At 44.1% G+C, this 23408-nt stretch overlaps 1 protein-coding gene across 4 annotated transcripts in view; it reads right to left on the reverse strand.

The window, feature by feature from the left end:
* LOC139683040 (uncharacterized) overlaps window positions 1-23408 on the reverse strand; it is an 89381-nt gene that overhangs the window by 14560 nt on the left and 51413 nt on the right. Inside the window, exon 2 of one of the 4 annotated variants that reach the window (XM_071577763.1) lies at window positions 4343-4461. The exons of the other annotated variants lie outside the window; for them this stretch is intronic. The gene's annotated coding sequence lies outside the window, so the exon portion shown is untranslated. Of the gene's footprint in view, window positions 1-4342; window positions 4462-23408 lie in introns of those variants that run through there. 4 annotated transcript variants of the gene reach the window in all.

The raw sequence follows: 23408 nt of genomic DNA on the forward strand, positions 1-23408 counted from the left end.
TTCTCTTCTCTGTATAAATACATGTAGTTAGTTCCAGCATAAACCTGGTTTTTGAAGGTTTTTCTTTTCTCTCTCTCTTCTTTTTCCCTTGGCTGGTTGGGGGGGGAGGAACACTTTTTCTCTGTCCTGGAGAGTTGGTGTTTTGCCACTCAACCCAGGACATCTACAATATGGTAAGATTTGGAAAGGCTAAGTGTTCTAACTGTAACAGTCGAGTTTTTAGAAGATGTGGGAAGATAGCAACTTTGTTTTTTATTTTTCAAATTATAATCCTGTCTTAAAAAAGAGTTTATGTTTTAGAGTAGGCTATAATTATCTGCATAAGGTCTCATCCTTCTTACAGTGGAACTTATTTCTAATAAAAAGAAATCCAGGGTAATATTTTAAAAATCCTTGAGAAGTGAAGCCATTGCAGAGGCTAACTACCTTCTTTGCGTGGAATTAGGGGATACCAAAGGAAAAAATATAATAATTTTATTTCAGAGGATATATATTTTTCTGAGATGTACATTTTTGATCCTCCAATATCCATTTCAGCTATTAAGTTCCATATTAATTTTTAAATGGTATATGTTGTCAGTCTTGACATTAGCATATCAGAGCATTTCCTAGAACAGGATTTTTGAAATCCAGCATGTACTCTCAGCTCCCTTTCTATGCATGATTCCTAATATAAATAATCTACATCTAGCCTTTATCAAGATTCAACTGTCACGTAATACTTACAGTTTACTAAAAGGACAGCCTCTTTTCAGGCAGAGCAGGTGAATCAGGTTATGGTAGTTTTGTTTTCTCAAATCAAAATGGGAATTTCTCGATGGTGAACTGAGAGCCCTTTTTGTCTTTTTCTATTTGCCTCGATTTGCTCTTAGAGCAGGTTTGCATTTAGGACTGTTTCAGGGAGGGTTCAGAAGGATGCTGAAAGTGAGACTAAAACACTGTTGAGAGCCTAACAAAACAGTATTTTATTACCAGAGATGGAACTCGAGACAGAGAGAGGAGGGAAAATAAGCCCTACGTGTAACAACCCCACTCACCCAGAGGTTACTCATGAGGTTGTCTTACCAACCCAGAACGCTTAGACTCCCCAAAAGCAGAGGCTGCATTCTCTAGGCGTCAGCTGGCTTACAGGAATAGCAGGTGACCCCACCAAAAGGCAACGTTGTCCTTCATATGAACAAAGCAGCCCAGAGCACAAGTCATCTGCTCTTTATCTAATTTGCCAAATGATGTCTACCTGAGCAGGTGTGGCCATCACTGCCCAGCTAGAGGCCTTCAGTCTCTCCCCCATTATGTAAGTGATACTACTTCTGCACATATGTGTGGGCATTGGAATTTCTCTGCACTTGCGTGTTATCACCCAGATGGTCTTTAGTAAATAGGTCAGGGGGCTTACTTCATCCCTCTCCTCCTCACTTTCTCATTCAAATGCCCTCCAAGGGCTCTCAGCCAATGGTGGAAGCCCCATTAGGTTTAGTTTATACAAAATGTTGTCTCCAAGGACAAAGCTTTCATTTATCAACACCTGCTTTCCCATAACTTGGCAGGAAAAGAATAAACTCCCAACAGGTGGCTAGTCACAGCACAGACCAAAAGTATTAGCATCTAAATAATCCCAGATACAAGGAGGCAAGACAATTTCATTAGGTTTTTTTTTTCCTGGGAATTCATTTTCACTGAATGTGAGGTGATACAAAAGTGTGTCCTGGGTTATGCAAAGATTCTGGTATCCACCTTTTCTTTTCTCTTTTCCCCAAATATGCCTACTAATTTAGGCATGGGAGCAGGGGAAGAGAACTTAAATAAGGGTGGTACTATTATCCTAGGAGAAGAATGCATCCACAAGTGTGAAAGACTAGAATGCTGATGATTCAGATGATCCACGTTGAGGGCACGCTCACCTGCCACCTCAGGCTACTAGCTGGGTGTTGTTTCTTTGTTCTTATACAAATTACTTATCTGTGATAACTCCTCTCCGGGAACCTGTTACACCCCGGTCCAACTTTACCAGGCGTACATCTTAATTTCAGGTTCCAAGAGATTTTGCTTACATGAACCCTTTTAAAGCCATTGGTTCTTTGGTACTTTGAGTTAACATCCAGAGAATAACTACACATTTTTCTCTAAGAGATTTCTTTTAACTTGGTGAGAAAATAGGTGTTTTGGCAAAAAGGGTTTTACAGAGATAACATGCAACTTCTCAAAAGCATTACAACAGATTACCAGGACTAACAAGCATTGCTATAGTAAGGAACCTTTTTTATACCCAGCAAACACAAACTCCATGCAACTTAAGTTAGGTACAGAAAACAGGTGTTTAGGTTACTCACAAGAGGAAGAAAATAATAAAGGAAGAGAGATTAAGAGAAGAAAGAATAAAGAGAAAAAAAAGAGGGGAAAAAAGATCATAGTTACCACTCAGAAAGTCACACATTGACAGCCTCAAAGACAACAGACCAAAACCCCCAATGGGGACCTTGTGTGTGCTTCCTTATCTGTTCTAGTCACTGTGGCCACCCCCTCTAGGTGTAACCCCTGGTTCACCAACCACTCACCATTCCCTTAGCCAAAGTGAGGGGTGCCACAGCCAATTAGAGGCTCCAGGGGGTGTGGTGTGGGTAGACTACTAGGCAAGCCTTCTTTGACTGACAGCCCAGACACATTTGCTAATTAGGTTGCAGAGAATGGGATTTCAACTGAAGTTAGTATTAGCATTATCAGTTGGAAATAATGTATGGATAAAACTCAAAATATTGATTTCAATACACTTATGTTTTCAAATATATCTACTGCAGTTTTGTTACTTTCCTCACAAAAATCAAGCAGGTGATTAATTATTTGTCTTTCATCTCTGTCGGAATGAATAACTGTGGAAAACACTTTGATATTTCTGATGCCTAAGAATTTAATGTAATTTTAGAAAGTTTTAGAATCATATAGTCTCTGCTGAGTTGCTCTGATCTTAAGTCTGAATATTAAGTGGCTTTCTCACGATCTGGGAGCTACTTTCAGGCCTTGTCAAGGCCGAGCTGTTTTGAATGGACACCTGCAAGATAACAGAAGACAAACAACAGGAGAAGGCCCAAATGCCCCCCCATGACGAAGGGGGTAGATTGGCAGAACTTTTGGGTGGGCATTACAGAGAAATGAGAATTTTGATTGGATGTTAAAAGCAGGTATATAAACCCTGTAACTTCCTGACCTGAGGGTCAGACCCCCTGGGTTTGATCATGGAAGCTTCTACATAATAAAACCCTATTATCTTTCTCCATTAACTTGTCTTCAGTGTGTCTCTCTATTCACAGGGATACGCGAGATAAGGCATAATTTCCATGACTTGAGGTATCAGTGCTCACAGAGAAAAATGTGTTCTTTTCAACAAATCTTTGTTTTCTCAGTTGAGCAAAGTGCTATATTGTTGGTTATGCACAGAACTCCTCCTGTCCCTATATTATCATTTCATCTATGGGTAAATCTTGAAAAATGACAATAATTAATTTGCTGTCAGAAGTGATGTATATGAATAATACTATGGTGTGCTTTTTGTTCTTTCAACAGCAACCTTGAAAAGCAATTTTCCTTGTTTTCTGCATTTTCACATTGCTTAACACCAAAAATCTTTCCAAAGTTTTACTTCCTGAAAGCTATGCTAGAATTATTTTTATGATCCACTTGTTTGCATACTGACTTGCATCTTCCTGTCCACCACGAAGAACTGAGCAGCCTCTGCATAAATTATGTGAAACTTTATGCAGTCATTCCCAGTTTTTCTGAGTGTAGTGGTTTTAGCTAAGCCTGAAATTAGCAGGCTCAGAGAATCTATGTGGATTGGGAGACAGCTATCACCTGACTGGGTAACCAAGGAAGTATTTCATACCAGATGACGCAAACTTAAGATATGTGTACAGCAGTGGGAGGTGTTTGGTCAGTTCCACTATGGCTGGAGTACAGAGAAGACTGCTGCAGTTTTTCTCCTCTGTTAGGCCCTGCTCCTGCTGCTGCTACATCGTATTTTGTTTGAGTTCAGGGAAGTAGAAATATTTTGTTGTTATACTTTCTCTTTCTTGTAGAGTGTCTTATAAAGTGCTTATGAATCTAGTGTAATGGACTTTGTGTTAATTTGGGAGTGGGAAGTTATTGCTTGTTATACTATACATAACTTGTGTAAGTGTCTGTTATATTGCAGTTTTCTCTTAATTTTCTCTTTTCTGTTTAAATACGTGTAGTTAGTTTCAGCATAAACCTGGTTTGAGGGGTTTTTTTCCCTCTCCCTCTTCTTTTTCCCTCTCCCTCTTCTTTTTCCCTCTCCCTCTTCTTTTTACCTTAGCTGGTTGGGGGGAGGAGGAACCCTTTTCACTCTGTCCCGGACAGTTGGTGTTTTGCCAGCTCAACCCATGCAACATCATTTCTCTTCTCACTGTGGAAAGCAGAGGTCTCTTTTCTTCTTTGTAAGAGTTTCATCTTGAATTAATGATGGAATAATATCACAGTCACAGTTATTATCCATTTAGGGGTGTAACTCAACTGGCTAAAAATACATAAATTCAGTCTTGCATGTGAGCACTTTGCCTAATCTTCACTGTAGTCAGGGCTAGTAGACCTTGGATATTGCATTCCACACTAAATATAATGGATAAAAATAACTTTAGAAAACAACAAGTTTATAGTGTCAGGTATATCTATAAAATAGGCTACAGCTACACTGAATATATGTTCTCTTTTGCCTTTCTTTGCATTTCTGTAGCAGATGAAGTAATTTCTGTATGGAGTTTAGAAGGAATTTCATGATCTGCTGGCACTGAATTTAAAATGCTGAATAAAAATTATTGTTGTCGTTTGAGATCAGAAGTGTACAAATTTATCTCAAGAAAGCGGTTTGAAAAAATGAATCAACCTGCAGCAAACATAGTTCAGATTCATTCCATCAATAATCACTCGGGGGGGGTTGCCACTCTAAATATTTCTGTCATTCCTACTTCTTTGCCTCTGTCTAACCAAAGTGTTCATTCATGAAGCACTTGTCTATGTTGAGATTTGGTGCAATCTTCTCCCTTGTTTCTTTGTGCTTTCATTTTGATTTGTTTTCTTTAAGAGATTCTTCAGTCTTCTGAAGCTTTGAGCAGTCACTGTCTTAAGCTCACATCAAGTTTGTAACTTATTGGCCCAAAGCCTCCCTCTCCCAGTCTTCCCAGCAGCCCAGTGTGTGCTAGCTGTCTGCTACAATGAAAACTTCTGCGTGGAATCCTCCTCTATTTATAGGCTGTGTATCCTAGATCAAAATTTCCAGAAAACTCTTCAATGACCTCTATTGAGAAGTTCTAGGCTCTGCCAGAACAAGTTGCCTTGTTATCTTGTTTCAGCTGACATATTTTGCACTGAAGTATGCATTTAGGTATAATAATGGCCATACACTAGACAGTTAGCTCATTAAATAGTCACTAAAAAGCCCTTTCAGATTATTGTCCTTACCTGGATGATGCCGAAAAGGGTTTTTTTAATTTTTCAGTTTTCATATTTTGTAGATTTTAGGAACACAGTAGATGTAATGTTGTAGATTTTAGTGAATTAATATTTAGCAGCTTGTAACATAAAGTCCTTCTATCTCTACCCCTGCTCCAGAACAGGCAGCTAAGATCTGCCAGCTATTTAGTCTCTTCCTCAAGGTACCTGATTAAAGCATATCAGAAGAGAACATAAACATGGAGCAGTGTGACCCAAAGCCCTGGAGAGCGTCCAAGAGACCTTTGTGTGCTGAAGAAGAGGAGGTGGATGAAGACAGAGGGTCCCAACGACCCCAGACCCAATTCAACAGGGGTGGGAACTGGGAGGGGACAGAGGTGGAACTGGACATGTGGACAGTAGTGATTGGATAGGTTATATTATAAAAACTATAAAACTTAGAGCTTGCTGGCACGCACGTCTATGTATTCCTGGATGAGCGGAGTTGCTCATTAAAGTGCCTGCCCATTATCTTATCTCCTACAAAACTTGGCTCGGAGTCTTTTTTACAGACTTTTATGGCAACAGTTTGGCTGCACGAAAGGTGGAAGCAGGACCTGATTCGCTTCAAATTCCTGGTCCGGACCACAGAGGTGAGATAACGGGCAGTTACTTTGGGTTTCTGTGGCATTTGGCTACGGAAAGGGGGGATTTTTGCCCCTGGTAGGAATACGGAAGGGCCGGGAGGGAGACCTGGTCTTAGGCCTAGCCAGTTTCCTGGCCTGGGAGGGCAAGGGTTTTCGCCTGGAAGGGACGGGATTGTCCCTTGAGCCTCGGGAAGGGCAGACCATGCAGCATTTGCAGGAGGGTAGCAGGCTGGGAGGCCGGCTGCAAGGGGGACGCCTCTTGTGAACTCCGGAGTCAAAGCTGTCTGGTTTAGCCTGAGGCATTGGTGGTGGTGTTGCTAAAAGAATCACTATGGGCTGTGTCCAAAGTTCAGAAGACGAGATACCAAAAGATTCCCCTTTAGGCTTGGTTTTAGATCACTGGTGTCCTCTTACTGGTTCTGAAACATCTTTGAAGAAACAGGAACTGTGTAGGCTCTGTCTTAATATCTGGCCACTTCATTGTAGGCGCAGGGGAAAGGTTTGGCCCAAAACCGGGTCTTTGGTGCTAGAGGATGTGTTGCAGCTAATTTCAATCTTGCATACAGAGGAAAGATGGAATGAAGTGAAGTATGCTGAGTTGTTTTTGGCCTTTTTGTCCCATCCAGAATGGATGAAAGGGTATGAGAAGGTGTCCTAGTTCAGCAGGAGGGACCAGCTAACCCTGTGTGGGGGTGATCAAAGCTGTGTATTCTACCCCCTCTATTCATTCCCCAAGGTCAATGGGCCATTAGCAGAAGCTACCCAGGGAGCCATTATCACTTCACACCCAGCCTGAGGGGGCGGAGCTGCTAATGGGCCATCAACAGCTCAACACCCCCTGGCTCCCAGAGTTAATCACCCATTGTGTGAGTCCCGGCCCAGGGGGAGGGACTGAGAGCTCCCTGAGGGTACATAAGTGGTGGGTAAGAAGACCTTGGGAACCTCTCGTCAGATCCAGAGCAGCAGCAGGACCTTGACAGGAGGAGATTACCGCTCTCGCCCAGACCACAGCCCTCGCCTGCACCAACAGGTTTTTCTTTTCCTTTTGCTCTGGACTTGGGGGAACCACAGGGGTCTCAGCACAAGGGCAAACAAACCCCCTTGGGTTTGTGCCCCAGGACACTGGGTTATACTGCTGGGGTTTTGTGAGTTGAAAGCAATCTCCCTTGTGTGTCAGTGTTGTTATTGTAATATTATTATTAAATTTTCGGTCTGACTTATAATCTCTCTCGTGGTGAGTTCATTTCCCCTGCTGGTTCACCTTTAAACCAGCACAGAAGGATATTTCCAAGGCTGGCTCCCCAGCTGGGGACTCAGGAGAGCCTGTGTTTGTTCTGAGAAAGGCAAAGGGGAAACGGCATGGAAAAACCAAGAAAGAGGATATTAGCCAGGTTTATATTCCTAAGGAATAGGATTGGGATCTCTTAATTGCTCCAAATTTGAGGGCTGGAGCAGCCGGAGGGGCTGCTGGATGTGGTCCCGGGGCGGGGGCAGTGGTGGCTGCTGGATCTGGTCCTAGCGTGGGGGCAGGGGCTGCTGGAGCAGCAGTTCCCAGCCCAGGGCTGCCGGCGGGACCTGGTGGAGCAGCAGCCGAGGTGGCTGCTGGAGACGGGGAGTTGCTTGTCCCCTTACCGAAGCCGGAGCTGGCGGCACAGAGCGGGCAGGCTGGTGGAAGCGGAGCTGACGCTCTGCAAGCGATTGATGAGGCTGCGGCTTTGCGGCCAGGCACGGTGGGCATTCGATCAGCCAGGCGCGGTTACCATAGCAACAGGGCCCATAGGAGTGGCTGGAGCCGGGGCAGGGGCTCAGGCTGGAACAGATCTCACGGCTAGAACAGATCAGCCTGTGGGAAGGGGAGATCATGGACCTGGAGGGGCTGTGCTCGACCCCCCAGGGACGGCAAAGCCAGCAGGACCAGCTGATCTTATAGATTTCAGTGCGAGCGATGGTGTGGTGGCAGGAGCCGCAGGAGGGGTTGAGGTGGTACCCAAAATGGAGAGACCCTCCCCATACAACATAGGAGCTTTCAATCCTGCCTTTGAGGGCAGGGCCAGGCATGCCTCCTTCCCCTTAACACCTCCCATTCCTTACCCGTATGGATTATATCTGTACTCAGGGAGGTACAGTGGAGGCGGGGTTGTCCCCACTGCTCCGCCTTGGCATACAGAGCCGCGGAACAGAGGCGGGGGGGGCAGCGGGGGAATTTCCTGCTTCGAGCTCACAGCAACAGGGAGCAAGGGAACAGAGGAGGGGAAGCCTCCCCCCACTTTTGTTCCCCAGGAATAAGGAATCAGACGTGGAGCCTTCAGGTGATGAATCGGATAGCTCAGAGGAGGAGGAAGCTCCCGTGGTAAAACCAAAAGTGAAAGCTTCTGCAGCGCCCACTAGGAAAGTAGGGAAGAGATTGCTGACTGCCTTATCAGATCCTGATCCCATAGCTAGGAGAACAAGAAAAGGGAAGGAAAAGCTTGTGCTAGAAGCTCCTTTAAGGCAGGCTATGGGAAACCAAGGTCCTATGTATATAAAGACTCCTTTTTCACTGGTAGAGCTGCAGCAGTGGAAGGCTTCAGTGGGGTCATATAGAGACAATCCCGATAAAGTTGCTAATTATGTAGAAAGGGCAATAAAGACTCAGGACCCGGATTGTTTCGACCTGGAAGTAATGATGGACACCCTATTGGATAGCACAGAGAAAGAAATAGTTAAGAGAGCAGCAAAAGCTGGAATTCAGCTGCTGAGGGTAGCTGGGCAGATTTCGGGGGAAGTTCTGCAGATATTTCCCCCAATGGATCCAAAATGGGATCCTAATGTGCCAGCACAGAGGGAAGCACTGACACGATACCAGGAGTATGTGGTTTATGAGTTAAGACATGCTATCCCAAAAGCAGTGAATTGGGCTAAGATGTATGAGGTAAAACAGGACAAAAATGAATCTCCTACTGATTTCCTGAATAAGCTGAAAGATGTCATAAGAAAATACACAGACATAGATACAGAATCAGACACAGGGAAAAAGCATTTGGTTAATTTGTTTATAGGCCAGTCTGCAGATGACATAAGGAGGAAACTGCAGAAAGCAAAGGACAAAAAGGATATTAGTGAGTTGCTCGATATAGCTTGGGTGGTATACCGGAATAGAGAACAAAAGGGCAAAACAAAGGTGTTGGAATTGGAGGAGGAAGATGACGGTCATGGACACTGTAACTGCCAAGAGCGTCGTAAACACAATACCCAGAATAAAGGGTGTAAGCATCATTACCAATATGATAGGTGTTCCTACTGTAAAAAGAAGGGGCACTGGAGAAAGGATTGCCCAGAGCTGAGAAAGGATGAAAACCCTCCTCTTTCCCCTCCAGCCCCCCAGCTGACTGTGAGTCAGAATGCATGAAGTAGACCAGAGGTTACTACCCCAGCAGAACCTCTGGTTATAGCTAAGCTGGGGGAAGAAGAAGTTGAATTCTTGGTTGATACAGGTGCAGCTTTATTCTGTGTTAAACACCTTGGAAGGGAAACTGAGTCATGATTCTATAACTGTGGTTGGTGCTACCAGGGTAAGTGAAACCAGGCCTTTCTTTAAGCCTCTGAAGTTTAAATTAGGCAAGCACTGGGTAACTCATCAATTTCTTTATATGCCAAACTCTCCCAAGCCTTTACTAGGCAGAGATTTGTTAGAGAAGTTGGAGGCTGAGATTAAATTCTGCAAAGGGGGGAAAATAAAAGTCATAATTCCTGATACTCAATATATCGAAGCAGCTACCTTTTTCATACAGGAAAGCCACGAGGAGATCCCAGCAGAGGTAGAGGATGCTGTCATCCCCTTAGTATGGGCCAGTGATTACCCTGGAAGATCCAGGCAAGCAGAACCAGTAAGCATCACTCTCAAGCCAGGAGCAACACCGGTAAGACAAAAACAATACCCTTTGAGCCTAGAGAGCTTGAAAGGATTAGCACCCCTAATTGAAAAGTTTCTCAAATTCAAGCTATTGGTAGAATGTGAATCCAAATATAATACCCCTATCCTGCCTGTGAAAAAGGCCGATGGCAAGAGCTATCGTTTAGTGCAGGATCTAAGGGCAATTAACAGAATAACAGAGGACATACACCCTGTAGTGGCTAATCCATATACCCTGCTGTGCTGGTTTGAAGGTGAACCAGCAAGGGAGAATGAACTCACCACAAGAGAGATTATAAGTCAGAGCTAAAATTTAATAATAATATTATTATAGCAACACTGACACACAAGGGAAATTGCTTTCAACTCACAATACCCCAGCAGTATAACCCAGTGTCCTGGGGCACAAACCCAAGGGGGTTTGTTTGCCCTTGTGCTGAGACCCCTGTGGCTCCCCCAAGTCCAGAGCAAAAGGAAAAGAAAGACCTGTTGGTGCAGGCGAGGGCTGTGGTCTGGGCGAGAGCGGTGATCTCCTGCTGTCGAGGTCCTGCTGCTGCTCTGGATCCGACGAGAAGTACCCGAGGTCTTCTTACCCACCCCTTATGTACCCTCAGGGAGCACTCAGTCCCTCCCCCTGGGCGGGGACTCACACAATGGGTGATTGACTCTGGGAGCCAGGGGGTGTTGAGCTGTTGATGGCCCATTAGCAGCTCCGCCCCCCTCAGGCTGGGTGTGAAGGTGATAATGGCTCCCTGGGCAGCTGCTGCTAATGGCCCATTGTCCTTGGGGAATGAATAGAGGGGGTAGAATACACAGCTTTGATCACCCCCACACAGGGTTAGCTGGTCCCTCCTGCTGAACTAGGACACCTGCTCACCACATTAACTGATGATTTAGGGTGGTTTACTGTGCTTGATATCAAGGATGCCTTCTTCTGTATTCCTGTGCATAAAGACAGCCAAGAGCTCTTTGCTTTTGAATGGCAGAACCCTGAAACAGGAAGAAAGACCCAACTCACCTGGACAGTTCTACCCCAAGGCTATAAGAACAGCCCAACGCTATTCGGGAACCAACTAGCTAAGGAGCTGGAGGAATGGAGAAGACAGGAGCCAGAGGGAATCCTCCTACAGTATGTCGATGATCTTATGCTCGGCACGAGAAGCCGAGATGAATGCATCAGATTTACTGTAAGTCTTTTAAATTTTTGGGGTTTAAATGGATATAAAGTCTCAAAAGGGAAAGCACAAATTGCAAAGGAACTAGTCATCTACCTGGGGCTGGAAATATACAAGGGACATCGACGGCTCAGTGCAGACAGGAAAGAAGCCATCTGCCGTCTCCCAGAGCCCCACACCGTCCGAGAGATGCAGGCTTTCCTGGGCATGGCAGGATGGTGCAGACTTTGGGTGGCTAATTATGGACTATTAGTCAAACCCCTATATGGAGCACTGAAAGCGGCCCGGGGAGGAGTCGTGGAATGGACAGATGAAACTAGAGCTGCATTTAAACAGCTGAAACAATCCTTGATGTCAGCTCCAGCACTGGGACTGCCAGACTTAACCAAACCTTTTGAACTGTTCACACATGAGCAACAGGGTGTTGCCCTGGGGGTACTGTCACAGACCCTAGGATGCCAGCGCAGGGCTGTGGCTTACTTCTCCAAACAGCTAGACAATGTCAGCCAGGGGTGGCCGGGATGTTTGCGAGCTGTGGCTGCGACTGTTTTCCTAATCCAAGAATCTCGAAAACTCACCCTGGGGCAGTGCATTGTCGTGTATGTACCCCATGCAGTTCAGGCAGTGCTTGAGCGAAAGGGGGGTCACTGGTTGTCCCCTAGCAGAATGCTCAAGTACCAAGCTGTGTTGTTGGAACAGGATGATGTTACCCTGAAAACAACATCCAGTGTTAATCCTGCCATGTTTCTGTCCTCAACACTAACTGACAGTGTGCCTGAGCATGATTGCTTACAGACACTAGAGGAGGTCTACGCCAGCAGACCAGACCTGAAGGACACACCCCTTGAGGATCCAGACTGGGAGCTGTACACAGATGGGAGCAGCTTCATGCAGGATGGTAAGCATTTGACAGGATATGCCGTCAATACGAAAGATGAGGTGATTGAAGCAAATGCCTTACCAGCAGATGTATCATCCCAGAAAGCAGAACTAATTGCATTAACGAGAGCCCTGGAACTAAGTGAAGGAAAGAAGGTAAATATCTGGACAGATTCTAAATATGCTTTCAGCGTGGTTCATGCCCATGGAGCAATCTGGAAGGAGAGAGGCCTGTTAACTGCTCAGGGCAGTGGAATCAAGCACGCAGACCAAATTAATGCACTTCTGCAAAGCATTTGGAAACCAGAAAAGGTGTCTATCATTCATTGCAGAGCTCACCAGAAGGGGAAAACAGCCCCTGAATTGGGAAATCATTTTGCTGATCAGGCAGCAAAAAGGGCTGCAGAAAAAAGCCTCCTGCCAGTAATACCACAAAAAGAAATTGACTTGACAGGATTCACCCCAAAATACCATGAAAAAGACCAGCAGTTAATTAAGTCCCTTAACGCAGAAATTAAAGAAAGTGGATGGGCGGTTACACCCACAGGACAGGTCGTAGTTACAGCCCCAATCCTTAGAGAAATAGCTCTGCAGGAACATGAAGCTACACAGTGGGGAAGTGAAAACCTTCTAAAGCACCTAAAAAAGGTAATCATAGGGACAGGCATGACCAAGGTCGTGCAATCCACTGTTAGCAAATGTGAAATTTGCAGACAAAATAATCCTGACACAACTAAGAGAGTGGTGCTAGGGGTAACAAAGGCTGGAGACTTTCCTGGAGATTACTGGCAAATAGATTTTGCTGAGTTACCACCCAGAGAAGAGTATAAATACATACTGGTACTAGTTGACACATTCAGTGGATGACCTGAGGCATACCCCTGTCGCACAAACACAGCAAGGGAAGTGGTAAAAGCTCTACTTAACCACATAATTCCAAGATTTGGAGTTCCTCTGGGAATGTCATCAGACAGAGGGACACATTTCATTGCAACCATAGTTAAGGAGGTGTGTCGCACCCTCGGAATTGTTTGGGACTTGCATACCCCCTACAGGCCTCAAGCGAGTGGCAAAGTTGAACGCATGAATGGTACCCTCAAAATGCAAATCAGTAAAATTTGTCAAGAAACATCCATGTCATGGATTCAAGCCCTGCCTCTGGCTCTCCTGAGAATTCGTATTCAACCGAGGCGGAGGGATAACTTAAGCCCTTATGAAATACTGTATGGGAGACCATACCAAGCTCCGCACCTCCCGGGGAACATTCACATAAAAGGGAAAGTTGATTTACAAAAGTATTTAATGGCTTTAAGCTCTACTTTACAGAAACTCCAGAAATTTGTTGAGCTATCCAGACCGATCGGACTAGACACACCTGCTCATCAGTTCCAGCCCGGAGACTGGGTCTACGTCAAATGGTGGGACAACGATCCGCTGCAAGCTAAGTGGAAAGGACCCTTCCAAGTCCTGCTGACTTCTTTTACTGCAGTTAAAGTTGCTGGGAAAGGGCCCTGGTTCCATTACTCCAGAGTGAAGAAAGCATCGATTCCTGGGACAACTGACAAAGCAGAACTGGAAACTGATGACGATGATGTGCCTTAGACTGCTTCTTCTGTACATGTGGTCTGTACAGTCGGTAACTATGATGCGAGTGTCGAATCAAAATTTACATGTGACCCTAGTGCAAAATGTGTCTAAAATCCTTCACAAAACTGACTGCTGGATTTGTACACAAACGCCAGCGATTGATGATAAAGAGAGTGATTGGCCCCTGATTGGTATTCTAATGAACGAGACAAACTTTGGTGAGACTTTCGGAGTCCCGGGGACATGGAAACTAGTTGAGAGAGCCTATTATTCAATACCCCTGAGCAATGTAATTCTCGGTCAACACGATCAAACTGTTCCCTGTCTGTTTATTAATGTTACAGGAAATGTCACCCTTCCTACCTACTGTGACACCAGCACAGCTACCAAAGGGTTAACCCCAAAGATGGTGATAAAAAAGACAACACGACCCTGGAGAATAGTCCCTAAACAGGGCTCAGGGTGTTACTGGATCTGTGAAAATGAAGCCTGGAAAGTTTTACCCCTCAATAAAGACAGGGTCTGCACTTTAGGAGCTGTGATACCAAACATAACAATCCTTGACCAAATTGATGAACAGGAAGAGTGGGGAAGAATCTATCCCAGAAGGGTAAAGAGAACCAATAATCCCCTTATAGATCGTCCCACACTTTTCCACAGCATAGTCAGGGCTGCAATTCCATCCTTGGGAGTAAGTGAATTAGAAAAAGCAGTTGTCAACATCTCAGCTATCCTCGAAAACCTCCTAGATAAAACCACAGATGCTATTACAGCTTTGAAAGAAGAGGTCCACAGTTTGTCTCGTGTAGTTCTGCAAAATAGAATGGCCCTGAATTTGATACTAGCCTCACAGGGAGATGTGTGTAAAGTCATTAACACTAGTTGTTGTTCCTACATAGACCAAAGTGGAAGAATTGAGAAAGATCTGGCTGCAATTCGGAAGCAAACCAAAATTCTGCATCAGGTAACCCTTGATAATGTCTCATTAGGCCTGGATGATGTTTTCCACAAGCTCACATCATGGTTGCCGAACTGGACCTGGATGAAACAGCTGTTTTTGGTAGTGATATATATAATTAGTGTTTGCATAATTGCTTATTGCATGATCAAATGTTGCAAATGCTGTTCATCTCTTTGGTACAATTTCAAGTATGGAAAGTAGAAGCGAACAAAATTTTGAGTTTTGTCCGTTTCTAAAAGGGGGGACATGGTGCCAAAGGGGTTTTTTGACTTTTCAATTTTCATATTCTATAGATTTTAGCAACACAGTAAATGTAATGCTGTAGATTTTAGTGAATTAATATTTAGCAGCTTATAGTATAAAGTACTTCTATCTCTACCCCTGCTCCAGAACAGGCAGCTAAGATCTGCCAGCTATTTAGTCTCTTTCTCAAGGTACCAGATTAAAGAATATCAGAGAGAACATAAACATGGAGCAGTGTGACCCGAACCCCTGAGAGCGTTTAAAGAACCTTTGTGTGCTGAAGAAGAGGACGTGGAGGAAGACAGAGGGTCCCAACAACCCCAGCCCCAATTCAACAGGGGTGGGAACTGGGAGGGGACAGAGGTGGAACTGGACATGTGGACAGTAGTGATTAGATAGGTTATATTATAAAAACTATAGAACTTAAAGCTTGCTGGCACGCGCGTCTATGTATTCCTGGATGAGCGGGGTTGCTCATTAAAGTGCCTGCCCATTATCTTATCTCCTACAAAACTTGGCTTGGAGTCTTTTTTACAGACTTTTACGGCAACAATAGAATCATAGAATCATAGAATCGATTTGGTTGGCAAAGACCTCTGAGATCATCAAGTCCAACCCTTGGTCCAACTCCAGTCCATTTACTAGATCATGGCACTCAGTGCCATGTCCAATCTCAGTTTAAAAACTTCCAGGGATGGTGAATCCACCACCTCTCTGGGCAGCCCATTCCAATGCCTGATTACTCTCTCTAAAGAATTTCTTTCTGATATCCAACTTAAATTTCCCCTGGCAGAGCTTGAACCCATGCCCCCTTGTCCTATTGCTGAGTGCCTGGGAGAATAGACCAACCCCCACCTGGATATAAATTCCCTTCAGGTAGTTATAGACAGTGATGAGGTCACCTCTGAGCCTCCTCTTCTCCAGACTAAACAACCCCAGCTCCCTCAGCCTCTCCCCATAGGACTTATGCTCCAGTCCCTTCACCAGCCTTGTTGCTCTTCTCTGGACCTGCTCCAGCACCTCAATATCTTTCCTGAACTGAGAGGCCCAGAACTGAACACAATACTCAAGGTGTGGCCTCACCAATGCAGAGTACAGGGGAAGGATCACTTCCCTGGTCCTGCTGGCCACGCTATTTTTGATACAGGACAGGATCCCATTGGCCTTCTTGGCCACCTGGGCACACTGTTGGCTCATGTTGCGCTTCCTGTCAATTAGTACCCCCAGGTCCCTTTCTGCCTGGCTGCTCTCCAGCCACTCTGTCCCCATCCTGTAGCGCTGCATGGGGTTGTTGTGGCCAAAGTGCAGGACCCAGCACTTGGCCTTGTTGAACTTTATCCCATTGGAATCAGCCCATGTCTCAAGTCTATCCAGATCCCTCTGCAGAGCTCTCATGCCTTCCAGCAAGTCAACACAGAAATTAGTACCAGAACAATTAAAAGCAGGACATATTGTCAAATCCACCTGTCCCTGGAACACACCTATATTTGTAAATCCAAAAAAGTCAGGAAAATGGAGATTAATTCCAGGACTTATTGAGCCTGCTAGAGACATCTACCTAGGGAGGTGTGGCCAGCACCCCCTGATAGAGGTCTCAGGTTCTGCTCTCTTTCTTCTTCCTTGCTCTCCCCCTCAGCTCTCCTCCAAAGGCTGTCCAACCAATAGGAGAGACTCAAGTAACTTTAGTTTATGCAAACTCTATCTTCAAGGACGAAGCCTTCACTCTATCAGCTTTTGTTCCCTAGAACTTGGCAGGAAAAGGATAAATCTTTTCACGGGTGGCATTAGGAAAAACACAGACTAAAATGTCAACAGTTTTTAATTCCCGACACAACTGGTCATCTGTTTTCTTTTCTTGGCTCTGTTGTTCCGAAGGGTCACTTGCAGCTTTTGGATTCCTGGAAGGGGGTTCTGCAGTCCATTGTTCCAACTCATGATAAAACCATATATTTTTAGCTGGCAACCACCTAGGTCCTACAGTAAGAAGAACACACGCATACCCCTCTTCCCAAAGTAATTAGCTCAACAAGTCCTTCCCACTGATGTGTTTCAGGATCTTTGTACCAGACTTTTGGTTTAGATGCTGAAATAGGTTTTGCTGAAAAATGTCGCTGTCTTGCAGTAGTTGGAGAATGATCATCCTGCATAATCAAAAAAATTAAAACATACAGCACTTTTGTACTCGATCATGCACCGACGTTAGGGTATTCCTCCTTTTTTGTTTTTCCAGCATGGCTTTCAGAGTGCGATGAGTGCATTCCACAATGGCTTGGCCCGTGGGAACATGAGGGGTACCAGTAACATGAGTGACTCCTCAGTCTTCTAAAAAATGCGGCGCCGAAGCGGCAGTGTAAGCAGGGCCATTATTTGTTTTGATGGACTTTGGCACACCCATGACTGCAAAAACATCAAGCCAGGGGCTCTGAGTGTCCTTAGCCTTTTCGCCTGTCCTTGCAGATGGATGAATGTAACCAGAAAAAGTGTCAACTGTAATATGTAAATATTTAAGAGTACCAAAGGAAGGTACATGTGTGACATCAGTTTACCACAATTCATTGCTCGAAATGCCTTGTGGATTAACTCCACCTGCTGTGGGTAATGAGGTAAATAGCTGACAGTCAGGGCAGGACATGAACAATATCTTGTGCCTGCGTTTTTGATAAACGAAAGGATTTCTGTAAAGACAGAGCATTTTGATGATAAAAGGAATGAGACAGACATGCCTGTTCAAAAAGATTTAGTACCACAGCTGGCATGGTGTCTTGGTTTTGTCCTGGCTTCTCAGCTCGAGCGCCCCCCCCCCCCCCCACCCCACCTTCTCCTCCTGCTCTTCAAAGCAGGGAAAAGGAAAGGGGAAAAAAAACCTGAAAGAAACTGAGCCAAGTCAGTATATATATATATATATATATATATATATATATATATATATGTATATTCTCTAAATGTCCACAATTATATGTATACAATTTGCACCCACAGTAGGGAATGGGAAAAGGAAGGGAAAAAAAGGGAAGGGGAAAAACAGGGGCAACAAAGAGACAAAACAAAAAACAATGGGTACAAAAACACCCCCACCCACCCTCCAAGTAAACCAGTACAATGCAATCTCGCCAACCACTCAGAAGAAAGTTAGCCTTCTCTCACTCAGGTCTTTCCTCCGATCTCCTGCGTGGCTCCGATAAAGGGACCAAGAGCAGCAAAAAACTCACTGTGCTCCACCCTCGCCAGAAACCCAAGAGAGACTAAACTTTCTATCTCCTGTCTCATATCTTCCCTTGTCCTGTGGGAGGGGGAAAAAATGGGTGAGGAATACCTAGGAGACAAGCCCCTCCCTAGTTACATCTGGTTACCAGGTAAAAGCTTGGCTCAAACTATCACACATGGTTAACTGGTCAGCAACTGAATTACCTTCTACAATTGGTCCTGGCAAGCTGGTATAAGAGCAAATATGACAAACAAAATAAGCATGTTGACAAGAACATACCAAATAAGACAGGCACATAAAACAATCAAACAGCAACATGTTAGAGGATTCTTTGATAAAGGAATCTCCAATTCGGGCAATGATACCTACTACATATTGAGAGTCACAAACAATATTTAAATCTTGGTCACTAAATAGCTCAAATGCTTTGCTGGCAGCAGAAAGCTCAACAACCTGAGTTGAGGTGTAAATCGGAATTACTGCTGACTGCCAAGAAGGGTAATTGTTAGGTTTCCACACTACAGCACCTTTTCCAGTTTTACCTGAACTGCCAATACCAGTGATGGCATTGGGTATTGGAGTCCTGGAACAGAGGACTTGTGGTTGAAAAGGTAAATCAGACAGTAATTGCAAAAATCAGTGTCTTGATAGCAGAAAAACAAGGTCTCCTAAAAAAATCCACAAAAGCAGTCTGCAAAGATAGAGATTGCAAAAGAAAGCCATGAAAAATATCCTTCTTGAAAGGCAAATAAATTACATCTGGATCCAAGACAATTAAATCTGGCACCGCTGGCGAGCTTTATGCACTAAAGAAGTTAGCATATTTTGTTGGGTTGAGCTGGTAAAATGCCAACTGCCCAATACAGTCAGAGCCTTCCTCCCCCCCACCCCCCCCCCCGCCCCGAGAAAAGGGAAAGGGGGGAAAAACCCTTAAAACAGGGTTTTATATTTATACAGAAAAGAGAAAATTAAAAGAAGACTACAATATAACACACACCTACACAAGTTAGAAATAAAAAATAACTCCCCATCAAACACAAATCCCACCATTCTAGCTACAAATCACCCAAGAGAACTCAATTCCCTCAGGGACAGACCCAAGCAGAGAGAAGGCTAAGAACAAACATTTTACTCTCCTAAGATACCATAGCAGCAAGCAGCAGTAGGGCCTGGTCCAGGAGAACAACACAATATGTCTTTCCTAGATGAGCAGCCATGAGGAACTGAGAGAACTTCTCCTACTCTACTCTATTTATATCCGAGTTTGCGTCATCTGGTGTGAAATATTTCTTTGGTTGCTTAAGTCAGGTGACACCTGTCCCTCCTAATCTATGTAAGACTATCTGCTAAACTGAGGCCTACCAAAAGGCCTAACTAAAACTGCCACACGTATCCACAGTTGTAGTTAAAGTTTGAGGAAATATGTGTGACAAAAAAGACCCATTCTAGAATTATGACTTGTTTGTTTTCTGTAATCCACTGTCCTATTGGAGCATAGGGTTGAAAAGAACTATGAATCACAAACAAGGCAACCGGCACATTCAGGCGACAGTGTCCTGCAAAGGCAGTATGTATTTTATGGATGACCAGTTGCAGTGACTGCTGGCTTACTTCAGTGAGTTGATGAGGAGATGATAAATCAGGATCACCCTTCAGCAGACCAAAAAGGGGATAATTCTTCTGTAGTGATACCGAGCATTGGCTGAATCCAATTAATGGTCCCTAACAGTTTCTGCAAATCACTGAGAGTTTGGACATCAGCCTGTAATTTTATAGAGGAGGGGAATACTGTAGTTTCAAAAACTTTCCAGCTTAAATATTTCCATGGGGCTTCCCTTTGTACCTTTTCAGGCACACTCTGTAACCCATAAATTTGCAGTGGTTGCTTTACCACCGTAAAAATCTGCTCAACTGTTACTGAATTGGATGCTGCTATTAAGATATCATCCATGTAATGATATATGTGAGCTTTTGAGAATTGCCGTTTTGCTGGTTGTAAGGCAGAATCAACCACCATTTGAAAAATTGTGGGGCTACTCATCATGCCTTGAGGTAAAACAACCCACTGGTATCGTCGCATAGGACCACTGTGATTAACACTAGGGCCAGAAAAAGCAAATCTTTCACTATCTTTCTCATGCAGCAAGATGGTGAAAAACCAACCTTTTAGGTCAAGAACAATCATGTCCTAGGAGTCAGGGATAAACATTGCATTAGGAACCCCTAGCTGCAAGGCTACCATGGGTTGAAGGACAGCATTTACTGCTCTTAAGTCCTGTAATAATCTCCATTTTCCTGACTTTTTTGGATTTACAAATATAGGTGTGTTCCAGGGACTGGTGGATTTGGCAATATGTCCTGCTTCTAATTGTTCTTGTACTAATTTCTGTGCCCATTCTAGCCACTCTCCTTTTAAAGGTCTATTATCTGCCCAAACTGTTTTCCAGGCCAACTTGAGCTGCGACTACTGCACAGTGGCCTCTAAAAAAAATCCTGTTTTGAACTCACGTGTGTGATTATATGTAAATTCCACTGGTTTAGCATGTCTCTCCCCCATAAAGTACATGGAAAAGACAGGAAAAGCTAAGAAAACTGGCACAGACCACAAAGAACTGCAAAAAGTTCAACAACTTGTGTGGAGCCAGAAATAATATTAACAAGAAACTGACACTCATTATTTTCAAACCACACAACAGTAGCTTTGCCTGTGCAACCAGAACCATCAACAAAAATAGTTTGAGCGTGGGTGTCTGTGATCAGAGTGTGTGAATAGATGTTTTTCTGAGAGAGATTGAAATCTGCTATGTGGGGAGTGACAGTGTGTGTGGATCTCTTAAGGTCTGAGGTGATTGATGAATGCATCTTTAAGGACCAGAGAGGCACCTGTAGAATGTGGATGCCTTGTAACCAGTAGAATCTTTCCATGTATGTTAGGTGAACTACAGACCAATAGTGTACTGGCATGTTATATGTAGAAGTAGATAAAAGTGAAGCTGTTACTAAAAATAAAGTCCTTTCTCTTTGGTGAGCCTTCTGATCATGCTGCAGCCTGAGTGTCTCTGCCTCCTCTGACCGCCGCTAAGATAATCTACATTACCCCAATAAAGGGTGAGCCCAATACTGCTAAAGCTTTATATAGTTTATGTTTTGGGGTGCCAAAATGCACCTCTCCAACAAAATCAGCCAGGGCAATTTGAAATGAAACAAATTGTGAATAAAAAAACCCTTTGAAGTCTGCGGCAGTCAGCGGCAGAAACAGTACAGAGGGGTCATTTCCAGTTACAGATTGAGTGTGGTGCCTGCCACACATATGCAAAAGCCAAAGGTAATCATCTCCGTCTCATCAGCAGATAAAACAAAGCCGTCAGGGGCGGGGTGGGGAGCAGGGGGAACAAGGCAAGGTCTTAAACTCTTGTTCTCATTCCAGGACTGGGGAAGCAGTTGTCTCAGGTTTGGGGTCACTAAAAAGAAAAAAGGTTCATTTCTGAGAAAGCCTTTTAAAAAATTAAAGGGGGACATAAATCTGGTTGTTTTTCTGGAGTGGTCAAACCAAGACCATAAGGATCATCTGCTTCTATATTCCCCAGACTATTAAATTCAGGGTTATCAGAAACCGTAACCATTTCTCAATATTCAGCAGTTAACACAGTAAACTGTGACACACAAAATCAGACATAAAAGAGATTTCCTATCAACCAGAGTCATAGCATACGAGTCTCCGATAGCTGATATCAAATCCATTGTATATGATGATTGGAGTCCATAATCTTTTATTGACTTACATCTTTTGCAACTTCATAAGGAAGATGCTCAAATTCAGGGGGGCGATGTGTTTTGTAAATTATCGGCATAGCATTTAACAATTCACCATCCCCAAACTTTGAAGCGCTCAATTTACAGTGCTCTGTCCTAGTTCAGCAGATGACACCAGTTTATCACTGTGTGGGTGTGACTAAAGATATGTATTCTACACCCTTTATTCATTTTCCATAAACTGTTAACAGTGGCTGCCCAGGGTACACCTGACCCCTCAGGGTGTGAGCTAGGTGTGAAAGACACCTGTGAAATAAGAGCTATGATAACTCCCTTCCAGCAAGTCGTTAGCACCTTCACACCCAGCCTGAGGTGTCATGTCTGCTAATGGGCCATCAATGATTCCAAATACCCTATGACACAGAGTGAGATTACTCATTGTGTAACTCCCCGTCCTGAGGGAGGTACTGGGCAGTCCCACCTGGACCTGAGGGGATATAATCTTGGGGGTTTGGGGACTTGGGGAACCACTTGTCAGATCCCAGAACTCTGACAGGAGGAGACCACCACTTTCAACCAGACTGCGACCACCACTCTTCACCAGACTGCAACCGTCAGCTGCACCAACAGGTTTTTCACTTCCTTTTACTTTGGACTTGGGGGGAACCACGTGGGGTTCAGCACAGGGGCTAACAAACCCCTTTGTGTTTGTGTCCCAGGGTGCTGGGTCATACTTCTGGGTTTTTTGGGTTAAAACCAATTTCCCTTTGTGCCATTGCATTTATTGTAAAATTGTTATTAAATTGTAACTCTGACTTATAATTTTTTTGTGTTGGGTTCATTTCTCCTGCCGGTTTACCTTTAAACCAGCACATGCTCTAAAAGAGACAATTTTTCTCTGCTGTCTGTCGGTGCAGTTGGCAGCGCCAATGATAACAAAGACATAGATTGCTTATGTTGTGTTTGCAATACATCCTCCATGGTAGGCTCAGACACCGCTAAAGTTTTTACTGGAGTTAAAGGAGGATATAAGTCTGTTTCTTTCTCAGGAGTAACAGAACATGGATCAAAGGGATCATCAGGCGCATCTGTCACTCTTGGCAGGTTTTCAATCACTTTAGCACCTCTGGGCAATTCATCCTTATAAGGCAGAGGTCTGGCTGCAGCTTGTAAAATAACCTCTGCTGGTTCCAAGACCTTTAAAGCATTATACACAGCCTTCCAAGTTATAATAATCCTCCTCCCCTACTTTCGCCCATGTTGCACTTTCATAAGAACCATGCTTAGGAAAGATCTTACAAAGATCTCTAATCCATATGAGCAATTTTTCTACTTGTATGTCTTAACATTATATCCCTGTTCCTTTAAAGAGCATTGTAAAATTTCTACATGCAGTTGATGTTCGTTTGTAGCAGACTGTCTCATAACGTACTGCAATCGCTCACATCTTTCACAAAGACAGGTGATGATCCTGTAACAGGATGATGCGTGCAATGACCAACCATGTTCAACTACAGCTTCCACCACAGAGCACTTTATGTGATGATTTGTCCCTGTTCGGGTACCATTTGTGGCAGAATGAGGCATGGACTTCTGCTGTGATTGACAAGAATCACTTTAATGCTAA

Source organism: Pithys albifrons, chromosome 26 (genome assembly GCF_047495875.1).
Source record: "Pithys albifrons albifrons isolate INPA30051 chromosome 26, PitAlb_v1, whole genome shotgun sequence".
In the NCBI taxonomy this organism is placed as follows: Eukaryota; Metazoa; Chordata; class Aves; order Passeriformes; family Thamnophilidae; genus Pithys; species Pithys albifrons.